Genomic DNA, 13,442 nt, shown 5'->3' on the forward strand with positions numbered 1-13,442 from the left:
TATTAGAAACCTGAGCACCAGGCGCTCTGGAGCCAAAGGATACTTTCTGGGGCTGGATCTCGATGTCAGCATCAGACCTGGACCCACCAAACATTTCTGTGAATTCAGGGCACCTGAATGCCAAGGCTTGTGAGGCTGAAGCCTGGTCTTTGTTGAGATGCAAGAGCAGCCTCTTGATATCATGTGAGGACTCAGAGCCCATGCCAAGGCAGAGTCATGGGGTGAAGACACTGGCAGGTTTGCCGCATGGGCAGCCAGGAGAGAGGTGACAGCTGGCATGCATTAGCCACCCACAGACCATGCCGGGGGATCACGTCAGACAGTGTGCCAGGAGGGAGGCAAGGCAAATCACAGATGACACCAGAGGAACAAGAAAATTGGTTGACTTACTTCCTTCTCTTCCTGTTCCTGCAGTGTGGGGACAACTTTGGGACATTCTGTGGTTCTTCAAGGAGATATTTGAACTGCTGCCTACAGAGAGGCTAGTGAGGGTCTTGCCTTCCCCACTGGAGGAATAGGATTGTGTACACAGAGGAGGACTGGACCTTTGACACTTAACTTTTAGCAGCTGGGAGAGGTGCAGAATGGGGCAGACAAGCTTGCTTTGCTGTGTACAGAATCTGGCTGATATACCCGAGGGCTTGTGCCTCGGCCACAGCAGCCTTCTTGAGCAATAGAGCGACACCAGAGTCTTCAGGAAGGCCTCGGGCATGTCCCTGACGTAACCACATGGAGCCCAAAGGTTGCAGAGTTGAGGGCTTGGCTGCTGGGTTCTTGTCTGTGAGAGCTACTCCCAAGACACTCATAGCACCTTGTGGCAGGAAAGATTTCTGCTAGACTGGTTAGCGGCCCCCTGAATGGATCATAGAGTCCTGCCCTCGAAAAACTTAGGTCATGGGACTTAGTTTTAACTGACTTGCACTGAACTTCAGTAGCACTTCCATGGATTGTGTCATTTAATCTGCACAACAACACGATAAAGTTGAAAATTTATTTCCCTTTTGTAGAGGGGAGGAGATTGAAGCTTAACAGAAATTAAGGAGCCTGCCTGGGGTCACAGATGTAAGAAGAGAGAAGGCTGGGATTAAATTCAGGAAGTCTGGCTCCAATGCAGTTATAGATTTAATATATTTTTAATATAGACATTTGGATCAACCTGTGTTGTGTTGAATAGCTGTTCTTGATTTTTCATAAGTGGCAAAGTATGCTTAAAAACAGCTGTTCCTTCCTATACAAAGTATTCTATGACAAAGCCAATAATACTTTCTTTCCTTGATTCTTATCCAGGGTATCTCAATTCCAGGAGTGACAGAAAAGACTGCATGTTAGATGGTACTTTCAAGTCAAGGAGGCTCAGGAAGGAGAATTTTAAGAAGGGAATAGACAACAATGTTAAATAGTGTTGACAGAGGAAGCATTAATAAAATGAGAACTTACTGTGAGATTTGCAATGAGACTTTGTAAGCTGAATCCAACCTCTGTCTCCTGGTATACCACAGAAGGTCTCCCCCCAGTTTTAATGAAATACATAATACACATATGGTACTAAATTCAAAATATATATAAAAGGTAGACAGTGAAAACCCTCTTGGTCTCCCTCCCATTCCTGTACCCTAGCAACCGTTTCCAGGAAGTAGACACTACTATTCATACCAATTTACTGTATATCCTTCCTGAGCTACTGTATGCACACATAATACATAAGTGTACATACTTTCTGTTTTACATGTAGAGAAACTAAACAGTGTTCTGCATGTTTAAAAGTATTTATTTATTTACGGCTGTGCCAGCTCTTTGTTGCTGTGTGGGTGTTCTCTAGTTGTGGCGAGTACGGGGCTCCTCTGGGTTGCCGCGCCTGCGCTTCTCACTGCAGCGGCTTCTCTCCTGGAGAACACGGGCTGCGGGTGCTCAGGCTTCAGTGGTTACAGCACGTGGGCTCAGTGGTTGTGGTGCATAGTCTTTCTTAGTTGCTCTGCATCATGTGGGATCTTCCTGGACCAGGGATCAAACCCATGTCCCTTGCTTTGGCAGGCAGATTCTTAACCTGCCAGAGGTGTTTTTTTTTCCTGTTTGTTTTTTTGCAGCTACACAGGGTTCCACAGCATGGATGTGTTCTAATTTATTTAATGAAGATATGTTTTCAGCTGGCCCTGAAAATCAGCAATATTTAAGGAAGATACTGGGAAGGGTTTTCTTTCCAGAACAGAAAGGCAGCTATCTGAAGGAAGCTGACAGAGCTGAGGCCCATTCAAGTGCTAAGGGGTGCCTGTGAAAAGTGAGAGTCAGTCATGTCTGACTCTTTGCAGTCCCATGGACTGCAGCCTGCTGGGCTCCTCTGTCCATGGGATTCTCCAGGCAAGAATACTGGAGTGGGTAGCCATTCCCCTCTCCAGGGGAGCTTCCTGACCCAGGGATCAAACCCAGGTCTCCTGCATTGCAGGCAGATTCTTTACCATCTGAGCCACCAGGGAAGCCCTGTAAGTAGTCTAATTGAACCCAACAAGAACTAGCTTACTTTTGAGAGGTTTTCTTACAACCTCTCACCCTGCAGTATGATTTAGAAACTTCATTTCTTAAACACTGGCTAGAAGAAGTCAAGATACTCTCTCCAAACTTTGGGGAAATGAGGGTAGTTATAGTTCTGTCTTTTTGACTTTGTAATTCTAGCATCCCTTGAGTGTTTTGCACATAAGAGGCTTTTAATAAGTGTTTGTTTACTTGAATGAATGAATGAATGAGGGCACATGGCCACATTGGGTTTTTGAAATAAGAGTCAGTGAATGAGGGTTTGTGACTGGAATCTGCATCCATCTATCACCTAATCTTCCATCAAACATTTACTGTAGGGACCAGCTTCTGCTGCTCAGTCCTGGTCACTGAGCAAACATACACAGTCGATCATCCATATACACAGGCTCCGCATCTGTGAATTCAACCAATTGCAGATCAAAAATATTTAAAAAGAAATTCCAGAAAGTTCCAAGAAGCAAAACTTGAATTTGCTGCACACTGGCAACTATTTATATGGCACTTACATTATATTAGGTATTCTAAGTATTCTGGAGATGATTTAAGTACAGAAGAGGATATGCACAGGTTATATGTAAACAATGCACCATTTTATTTATATAAGGAGCTGGAGCATTCATGGATTTTTGGTGTCTGGTGGAGGGGGCGGGTCCTGGAATCAATCCCTTGTGGATACCAAGAGACAACCATACTTAGACAGGTCATCAGGCTGAAATAACTTGGTAGAAGTATCTCTGAGTATCTCCAACCTCTATGTCCTCTAATTTCTAATATCCTCTAATTCCTCACCTCAAAAGGAAAAGCTTCTAGACTCAGATGTGACCAGTATAAATTCCAACACTTACTCATTGAATGACGGACAGTGACTGACCTCTGAACTTATTCCCTCATCTGCAAAGCAGGAATAGTATGACCTATTTTCTTAGGGGTTTTATGAGGGTTAAATGAGCTTATATTTAAAACACTTACCAAAGTTCTGTCTGATAACAGTCTAAAGCTGTTAATTTCCTCCTCTTTGCTCTTTTGTCTCTCATAAGGTATAACCCATGCAATTGACTATTGCTGATTTTTAGTATAGGCACACTGGAGAAGGAAATGGCAACCCACTCCGGTGTTCTTGCCTGGAGAATCCCAGGGAAGGGGGAGCCTGGTGGGCTTCCGTCTATGGGGTCACACAGAGTCGGACACAACTGAAGTGACTTAGCAGTAGCAGCAACTTACCAGTAAACTGGAATACAGGTTTATAAATAATTTTTCTCCAAGTTTGGTTGTAATGTTAGAATATTAATGATGTTAGGGACTTGAAGATTGTCTAATCCAAGTTTGTTTGTTTGTTTTTTAAACAGAGGATACATGATCAGAAATCCGTTTGTATATAAACTGCATAATGTAAAAAATTACGCACAGAATTAAAACTTAAAACATTTTAGCAACACAAAAAGCAGTCCATAAATAGTTTAATAAATTTTATTCTCACAAAGCATCACAGTTCTAGGTCTAGTATAGGTAACTGGTCAAACATGAAAATCAATGAGAATTCTTATATCTAGTGGACTGCGGCGTGTATTCTGCAGGCACATCTCAATCCTGAATCTACACCCACATTACTAGTAGGTGTCAGCGTTAGTTTTCACATCCTCTGTGGAAGAGGATGTTTTCTTAGAATTGGTTAGACTGGTGTAATTTAGCAGCTATTGCATGACTTGTTTTTTTTCATTTTTTTCTTTCTTTCTTTGCTAATAGAGAAAGTCCTCTCAAACTGTTTTAAGCTAAAAAGGTGAATTTATTGACTCAGGTAATTGGAGTAAAAGAGCTTCAGGTATGATTTAAGATTGTCATTGTAAATTTCTGGTCATAGAAAATATATGGGAGTTACTTCTGTTTAAAAAGTTGACTTTTGATTCATTAAGCCAAAACTGAAAAAACAAAAAACAAAAACAAGTCTCCTTAGTTTTAAGTTCAATTTATAAATACTATTATCCTACAAATATATCTAACAAATTTTAATCTGAAACACTGAATTTTTTATTTAAGTTCATTTGGGGCCTTTTTAAAAATCTTCCACATCTCTAATTTAAAATGCTTAAACTTTCTTCTACCTTCTCGAATATATGGAATGTAATTATAATATTGTTTTAATGTCTTTGTCTATTAATTCTATCCTCCCCGGCATTTCTCAGTGTGAGTCTCTTTCTATTGAGAGTTTTTCTCTTCATTGTGTGCTGTATTGTCCTATTACCTTAATGATAAGTTTAGATTGGATTTCAGACAGTGTAATTTTTTTCTTATTGAAGTACAGTTAATTTACAATAATTAGCTTCTGGTACATAGGAAAGTGATTCATTATATATACATATATATTTTTCATTTTCTTTTCCATTATGGTTTACTACAGGATACTGAATATAGTTCCTTGTGCTATACAAAGAATAGCAAGGAGAGATAAGAAAGCCTTCCTCAGTGATCAGTGCAAAGAAATAGAGGAAAACAACAGAATGGGAAAGACTAGAGGAAAATTAGAGATACCAAGGGAACATTTCATGGAAAAATGGTCACAATAAAGGACAGAAATTGTATGGACCTAACAGGTCGCAAAGAGTCAGACACAACTGAGCGACTGAACTGAACTGAATAGAAGCAGAAGATATTAGGAAGAGGTAGCAACAGTACACAGAAGAACTATAAAAAAACGATCTTCATGACCAAGATAACTGCGATGGTGTGATCACTCACCTAGAGCAGAATGTCCTGGAACGTGAAGTCAAGTTAGCTTTAGGAAGCATCACTATGAACAAAGCTAGTGGAGGTATGGAATTCCAGTTGAGCTCTTTCAAATCTTGAAAGATGATGCTGTGAAAGTGCTGCACTCAATATGACAGCAAATTTGGAAAACTCAGCAGTGCCCACAGGACTGGAAAAGGTGTTTTCATTCCAATCACAAAGAAAGGCAATGCCAAAAGAATGTTCAAACTACCACACAATTGCACTCATCTCACAGGCTAGCAAAGTAATGCTCAAAATTCTCCAAGACAGGCTTCAACAGTATGTGAACTGTGAACTTCCAGATGTTCAAGCTGGATTTAGAAAAGGCAGAGGAACCTGAGATTAAATTACCAACATCTGCGGGATCATCGAAAAAGCAAGAGAGTTCCAGAAAAACATCTAATTCTGCCTAATTGACTACGCCAAAGCCTTTGACTGTGTGGATCACGACAAACGGGAAATTCTTCTAGAGATGAGAACACGAGACCACCTGACTTGCCTCCTGAGAAACCTGTATGCAGGTCAAGAAGCAAGTTAGAAATGGACATGGAGCAAGAGACTGGTTCCAAATTGGGAAAGGAGTACATCAAGGCTGTATATTGTCACCCTGCTTATTTAACTTAAAATGCAGAGCACATCATGTGAAATGCTGGGCTGGATGAAACACAAGCTGGAATTAAGATTGCTGGGAGAAATATCAATAACCTTAGATATGCAGATGACACCACCATTATGGCAGAAAGCAAAGAAGAATTAAAGAGCCTCTTGATGAAAGTGAAAGAGGAGAGTGAAAAGTTTGGCTTAAAATTCAACATTCAGAAAAATAAGATCACAGCATCCAGTCCCATCACTTCATGGCAAATAGATGGGAAAACAATGTAAACAGTGAGAGACTTTATTTTTGGGGGGCTCTAAAATCACTGCAGATGGTGACTGCAGCCGTGAAATTAAAGGACGATCACTCCTTGGAAGAAAAGCTATGACCAACCTAAACAGCATATTAAAAAGCAGAGACACAAAGTCCATCTAGTCAAAGCTATGGATTTTCCAGTAGTCAGGTACGGATGTGAGAGTTGGACTATAAAGAAAGATGAGCGCCGAAAAATTGATGCTTCTGAACTGTGGTGTTAGAGAAGACTCTTGAGAGTCTCTTGGACTGCAAGGAGATCCAATTAGTCCATCCTAAAGGAAATCCGCCGGAGCCGGCGTCTCTCGCGTCTGCGCCGCCGGAGCCGGTGTCTCTCGCGGAACTTCCAGATGTTCAAGCAGGTTTTAGAAAAGGCAAAGGCACCAGAGATCAAATTGCCAACATCCGTTGGATTATGGAGAAAGCAAGAGAGTTCCAGAAAAACATCTATTTCTGCTTCATTGACTATGCCAAGGCCTTTGACTGTGTGGATCACAATAAACTGTGGAAAATTCTGAAAGAGATGGGAATACCAGACCACCTGACCTGCCTCTTGAGAAACCTGTATGCAGGTCAGGAAGAACTGGACATGGAACAACAGACTGGTTCCAAATAGGAAAGGGAGTACGTCAAGGTTGTATATTGTCACCCTGCTTATTTAACTTATATGCAGAGTACATCATGAGGAACGCTGGGCTGGAAGAAGCACGAGCTGGAATCAAGATTGCCGGGAGAAATATCAATAACCTCAGATATTCAGATGACACCACCCTTATGGCAGAAAGTGAAGAGGAGCTCAAAGCCCTCTTGATGAAAGTGGAAAAGGAGAGTGAAAAGGTTGGCTTAAAGCTCAACATTCAGAAAACGAAGATCATGGCATCTGGTCCCATCACTTCATGGGAAACAGATGGGGAAACAGTGGAAACCGTTTCAGACTTTATTGTTTTGGGCTCCAAAATCACTGCGGATGCTGATTGCAGCCATGAAATTAAAAGATGCTTGCTCCTTGGAAGGAAAGTTATGACCAGCCTAGATAGCATATTAAAGAGCAGGGACATTACTTTGCCAACCAAGGTCTGTCTAGTCAAGGCAATGGTTTTTCCCGTGGTCATGTATGGATGTGAGAGTTGGACTGTGAAGAAAGCTGATCGCCGAAGAATTGATGCTTTTGAACTGTGGTGCTGGAGAAGACTCTTGAGAGTCCCTTGGACTGCAAGGAGATCCAACCAGTCCATTCTAAAGGAGATCGGTCCTGAGTGTTCATTGGAAGGACTGATGCTAAAGCTGAAACTCCAATATTTTGGCCACCTCATGCGACGAGTTGACTCACTGGAAAAGACTCTGATGCTGGGAGCGATTGGGGGTAGTAGGAGACGGGGAAGACAGAGAATGAGGTGGCTGGATGGCATCACCGACTCGATGGACATGAGTATTGAGTGAACTCCGGGAGTTGGTCCTGGACAGGGAGGCCTGGCGTGCTGTGGTTCATGGGGTCGCTAAGAGTCGGACACGACTGAGCGACTGAACTGAACTGACTGAATTGAAAGGAAATCAGTCCTGAATATTCATTGGAAGGACTGATGCTGCAGCTGAAACTCCAATACTTTGGCCACCTGATGCGAAGAACTGACTGATTGAAAAAGACCCTGATGCTGGGAGATTGAAGGCAGGAGGGTAAGGGGATGACAGAGGATGAGATGGTTTGATGGCATCACCAACTCGATGGACATGAGTTTGAGTAAGTTCCAGAAGTTGGTGATGGACAGGGAAGCCTGGTGTGCTGTTCATGGGGTCACAAAAAGTTGGACATGACTGAGCGACTGAACTGAATTGAACTGATACAATAGGACCTTGTTGTTTATACATTCTATATACAATAGATTACATCCGCTAGTCTCAAACTTCCAATCCAACCTCCCTGCCCAGCCCCCTCCTTGTTCATTGTTCAGTCGCTAAGTTGTGTCTGACTCTTTGTGAAACCATGGACCAGCTCACCAGGCTTCCTTTTCCTTCACTATCTCCCAGAGTTTGCTCAAATGAATATCCGTTGAGTCGATGATGCCATCCAACTATCTTACCCTCGGTTGTACCCTTCTCTTCCTGCCTTCAATCTTTCCCAGAGTCAGGGTCTTTTCCGGTGAGTTGGCTCTTCCCATCAGGTGGCCAAAGTATTGGATCTTCAGAATCAGTTCTTCCAATGAATATTCAGGATTGATTTCCTTTAGGATTGACTGGTTTGATTTCCTTGCTGTCCAAGGGACTCTAGTCTTTGCCAGCATCACAATTGGAAAGCATCAGTTTTTCAGTGTTTAGCCTTTTTTATGATCCAACTCTCACATCCATACATGACTACTGGAAAAACCACAGCTTTGACTAGACGGACCTTTGTTGGCAAAGTGATGTCTCTGCTTTTTAATACACCTGTCTAGGTTTGTTATAGCTTTCCATCTAAGGAGCAAGTGTCTTTGAATTTCATGGCTGCAGTCACCATTTGCAGTGTATTTGGAGCCCAAGAAAATAAACTCTGTCACTGTTTCCATTGTTCCCTCATCTATTTGCCATGAAATGATGGGACCGGATGCCATGACCTTAGTATTTTGAATGTTGAGTTTTAAGCCAGGTTTTTCACTCTCCTCTTTCACCCTCAAGAGGCTCTTTAATTCCTCCTTGTTTTCTATTACAGTGGTATCATCAACCTATCTGAGGTTGTTGAAATTTCTCCCTGTAACTTGATTCCAGCTTGGGATTCATTCAGCCTGGCATTTCATGTGATGTACTTTGCATATAAGTTAAATAAGCAGGGTGACAATATACAGCCTTGACATAAACTGCTTTCTCAATTTTGAACCAGTCCATTGTTCCATGTACAGTCCTAACAGGTTTCTTGACCTGCATACAGGTTTCTAAAGAGGCAGGTAAGGTGGTCTGGTGTTCCCGTCTTTGTAAGTTTCTTGTGATCCACATAGTCAAAGGCTTTAGTGTAGTCAATAAAGCAGTAGTAGATGTTTTTCTGGAACTCTTTTGCTTTTTCTGTGATCCAATAGATGTTGGCAATTTGATGTCTGTTTCCTCTGCCTTTTCTAAATCCAGCTTGTTTATCTCGAAGTTCTTGGTTCACATACTGTTCAAGCCTAGCTTGAAGGATTTTGAGCATTACCTTGCTAGCATGTGAAATGAGCTCAGTTGTTGAGTAGTTTGAATATTCTTTGGCATTGCCCTTCTTTGGGACTGGAATGAAAACTGACCTTTTCTAGTCCTGTGGCCACTGTTGAGTTTTCCATATCTGCTGACATAGTGAGTGCAGCACTTTCATAGCATCATCTTTTTGGATTTGAAATAGCTCAACTGGAATTCCATCACCTCTACTAGCCTTGTTCATAGCGATGCTTTGTCACCTCTACTAGCTTTGTTCATAGTAATGCTTCTTAAGGCCCATTTGACTTCCACTCCAGGATGTCTGGGTCTAGGTGAGTGACCAAACCATCGTGGTTATCTGGGTCATTAAGACCTTTTTTGTAGTTTTTCTTGTATTCTTGCTACTTCTTCTTAATCTCTTCTGCTTCTATTAGTGCATACTGTTTCTGTCCTTTGTTGTGCCCATCGTTGCATGAAATGTTCCCTTGGAATCTCTGATTTTCTTGAAGATATCTCTAGTCTTTGTTTACTTAAAAAGCCTTTAATAAAAAAATCTATCCTTGCTATTCTCTGGAACTCTGCATTCAGTTGGGTATATCCTTCCCTTTCATTTCTCTTTTCTCAGCTATTGGTAAGGCCTCCTCACACAACCACTTTGCCTTCTTGCATTTCTTTTTATTGGGGATGGTTCTGATCACTGCCTCCTGTATACTGGTATACAGGAGCTAAGAAGATCTCTTCATAGTTCTTCAGGCACTCTACCAGATCTAATCCCTTGAAATCTGTTTGTCACCTCCACTGTATAATTATAAGGGATTTGATTTAGGTCAGGAAGATCCCCTGGAGAAGGAAATGGTAACCCACTCCAGTATTCTTGCCTGGAGAATCCCATGGACAGAGAAGCTTGGTAGGCTACAGTCCACGGGGTCGCAAAGTGTCGGACACGACTGAGTAACGGAATGGAACGGAACGGAAATGCCCTAGTGGTTTTCCTTCCTTTCTTCAACTTAAGCAAAAATGACTCAGTTATATACATACACACATTCTTTTTTTAGTATTCTTTTCCATTATTGTTTATCACATGATATTGAATACAGTTCCATGTGTTATACATTAGGACATTGTTCTTTTATTTTAAATATAGCAGCTTGCATCTACCAACCCCAAACTCCCAGTCCATCCCTCCCATCTGCCAACACACTTGGCAACTACAAGTCTGTTCTCTATGTCTGAGTCTGTTCTGTTTTGTAGGTAGATTTATTTGTGTCATACTTTAAGACTCCATATATAAGTGATCTCATATGGTATGTTTTTCTCTTTGTGACTTACTTCATTTAGTATTGATACTCTGCATTTGCATCATGTGTTGTAAATGGCATTATTTCATTTGCTTTTATGGCCAAGTAGTATTTCATTATATATGTATATGTGCCACATCTTTATCCATTCATCTGCTGATGGACATTTTTGTTATTTCCATGTTTTGGCTATTGTGAATAGTGCTGTTACGAACATAGGAGTGCACATATCTTTGTGAATTATAGTTTTGTCCAGGATTATATTCCCAGGAGTGAGATTGCCAAATCATATGGTAATTCTATCTTTAGCTTTCTGAGGAACCTCCATACTGCCTTCCATAGTGGCTGTACCAACTTGCATTCCCACCAGCAGTGTACGAGGGTTCCCTTTTCTCCATACCCTCTTCAGCATTTATTTGTAGACTTTTAAATGATGGTCATTGGGACCCTAAGTCAATTTAAATATAAAGTTAACTAGAAAGAGACCACCTCCTTTTGTCTTTCATGTAGTTATAAAATTTCTGAATGTTAACTATTTAGAGTATGACGTCTCCATTTCTAAGGAGAGAGGGACATTGCTGTTTCTCCTATCTTAACATCTTAGCCTTGTCTTTACATAAAGTTCTCTCCTGAAGCCCTGAGTGCCAGCCACTTTGACAGATATAGTGCTATGAATTGAGTGTCTCCCACAAAATCAAATGCTGAAGCCCTAATCCCCAATGTTCAGTTCAGTTCAGTTCCTCAGTCGTGTCCGACTCTTTGCGACCCCATGAATCACAGCACGTCAGGCCTCCCTGTCCATCACCAGCTCCCGGAGTTCATTCAAACTCATGTCCATCGAGTTGGTGATGCCATCCAGCCACCTCATTCTCTGTAGGCCCCTTCTCCTCCTGCCCCCAATCCCTTCCAGCATCAGAGTCTTTTCCAGGGAGTCAAATCGTTGCATGAGGTGGCCAAAGTATTGGAGTTTCAGCTTCAGCATCAGTTCTTCCAATGAATACCCAGGATTGATCTCCTTGTAGTCCAAGGGACGCTCAAGAGTCTTCTCCAATACCACAGTTCAAAAGCATCAATTCTTCAGCAATCAGCTTTCTTCACAGTCCAACTCTCACATGCATACATGACCACTGGAGAAACCATAGTTGACTAGACGGACCTTGGTTGGCAAAGTAATGTCTCTGCTTTTTAATATGCTATCTAGGTTGGTCATAACTTTCCTTCCAAGGAGTAAGCGTCTTTTCATTTCATGGCTGCAGTCAGCATCTGCAGTGATTTTGGAGCCCAAAAAAATAAAGTCTGACGCTGTTTCCCCATCTATTTCCCATGAAGTGATGGGACCAGATGTCATGATCTTTGTTTTCTGAATGTTGAGCTTCAAGCCAACTTTTTCACTCTCCTCTTTCACTTTCATCAGAAGGCTTTTGAGTTCCTCTTCACTTTCTGCCATATGGGTGGTGTCATCTGCATATCTGAGGTGATTGATATTTCTCCCGGCAATCTTGATTCCAGCTTGTGCTTCTTCCAGCCCAGCATTCCTCATGATGTACTCTGCATATAAGTAAAATAAGCAGGGTGACAATATACAACCTTGATGTACTCCTTTTCCTATTTGGAACCAGTCTGTTGTTCCATGTCCAGTTCTAACTGTTGCTTCCTGACCTGCATATAGGTTTCTCAAGAGGCAGGTCAGGTGGTCTGGTATTCCCATCTCTTTCAGAATTTTCCAGTTTATTGTGATCCACACAGTCAAAGGCTTTAACATAGTCAATAATCCCCAATGTAATGGTATTTTTAAAAAACTTTTATTTTATATTGGAGTATAGTTAATACTGTTAAGTTTCAGGTGTACAGCAAATGATTCAGTTATATATATATATATAATATATATACTTTTTCAAATTATTTTCCCATTTAGGTTGCTATAGCAGAGTTCCCTGTGCTATATATCGTAGGTCTTGTTGGTTGTCTGTAATTTTTTAAAACGTTAAAAAAGTTTTATAAGTGCTGTACAATGTTAATTTCTGCTGTGCAGCAAAGTGAATCAGTTTACATGTATACATATGTCCACTCCCTTTTAGATTTCTTTCCCATTTAGGTCACCACAGAGCACTGAGTAGAGCTCCTTGTGCTCTATGGTAGAGTCTCAGTTATCTATTTTATACATAGTAGTTTATATCTGTGATTCTGTTTCTCCTTTGCAAATAAGTTCTTCTGTACCATTTTTCCAGATTTCATATATATAAGGCGATATTGAACCATATTTTTCTCTTACTTCACTGTATGAGTTCCCTCTTCTCCACAGTGTCTCCAACATTTATTATTTGTAGACTTTTTGATGATGGCCATTCTAACTGGTGTGAGGTGATATCTCACTGTAGTTTTGATTTGCATTTCTCTAACAATAATCTCCGGGAGTTGGTGATGGACAGGGAGGCCTGGCGTGCTGTGATTCATGGGGTTGCAAAGAGTTGGACACGACTGAGCGACTGAACTGAACAATAATGATGTTGAGCATCTTTTCATGTGCATGTTTTCTTTGAAGAAATAATCTATTTAGGTCTTCTGTCCACTTTTTGATTGGGCTTTGATGTTGAGCTGCAAGAGCTGTTTATAAAATTTGTAAATTAATCCCTTGTCATTTGCATCATTTGTAAATATTTTCTCCCATTCTGTAGGTTATCTTTTCTTTTCAAAAATCGTTAGCTTTGCTGTGCATAAAAGCTTTTGAGTTTAACTAGGTCCCATTTGTTTAATTTCATTTTTATTTCCATTGCTCTGGGAGAAGAACTGAAAAAGGTACTGTGTGATTT

This window comes from Moschus berezovskii, chromosome 21 (genome assembly GCF_049115385.1).
Source record: "Moschus berezovskii isolate FMDL1 chromosome 21, NW_MosBer_1.0, whole genome shotgun sequence".
Lineage (NCBI taxonomy): Eukaryota > Metazoa > Chordata > Mammalia > Artiodactyla > Moschidae > Moschus > Moschus berezovskii.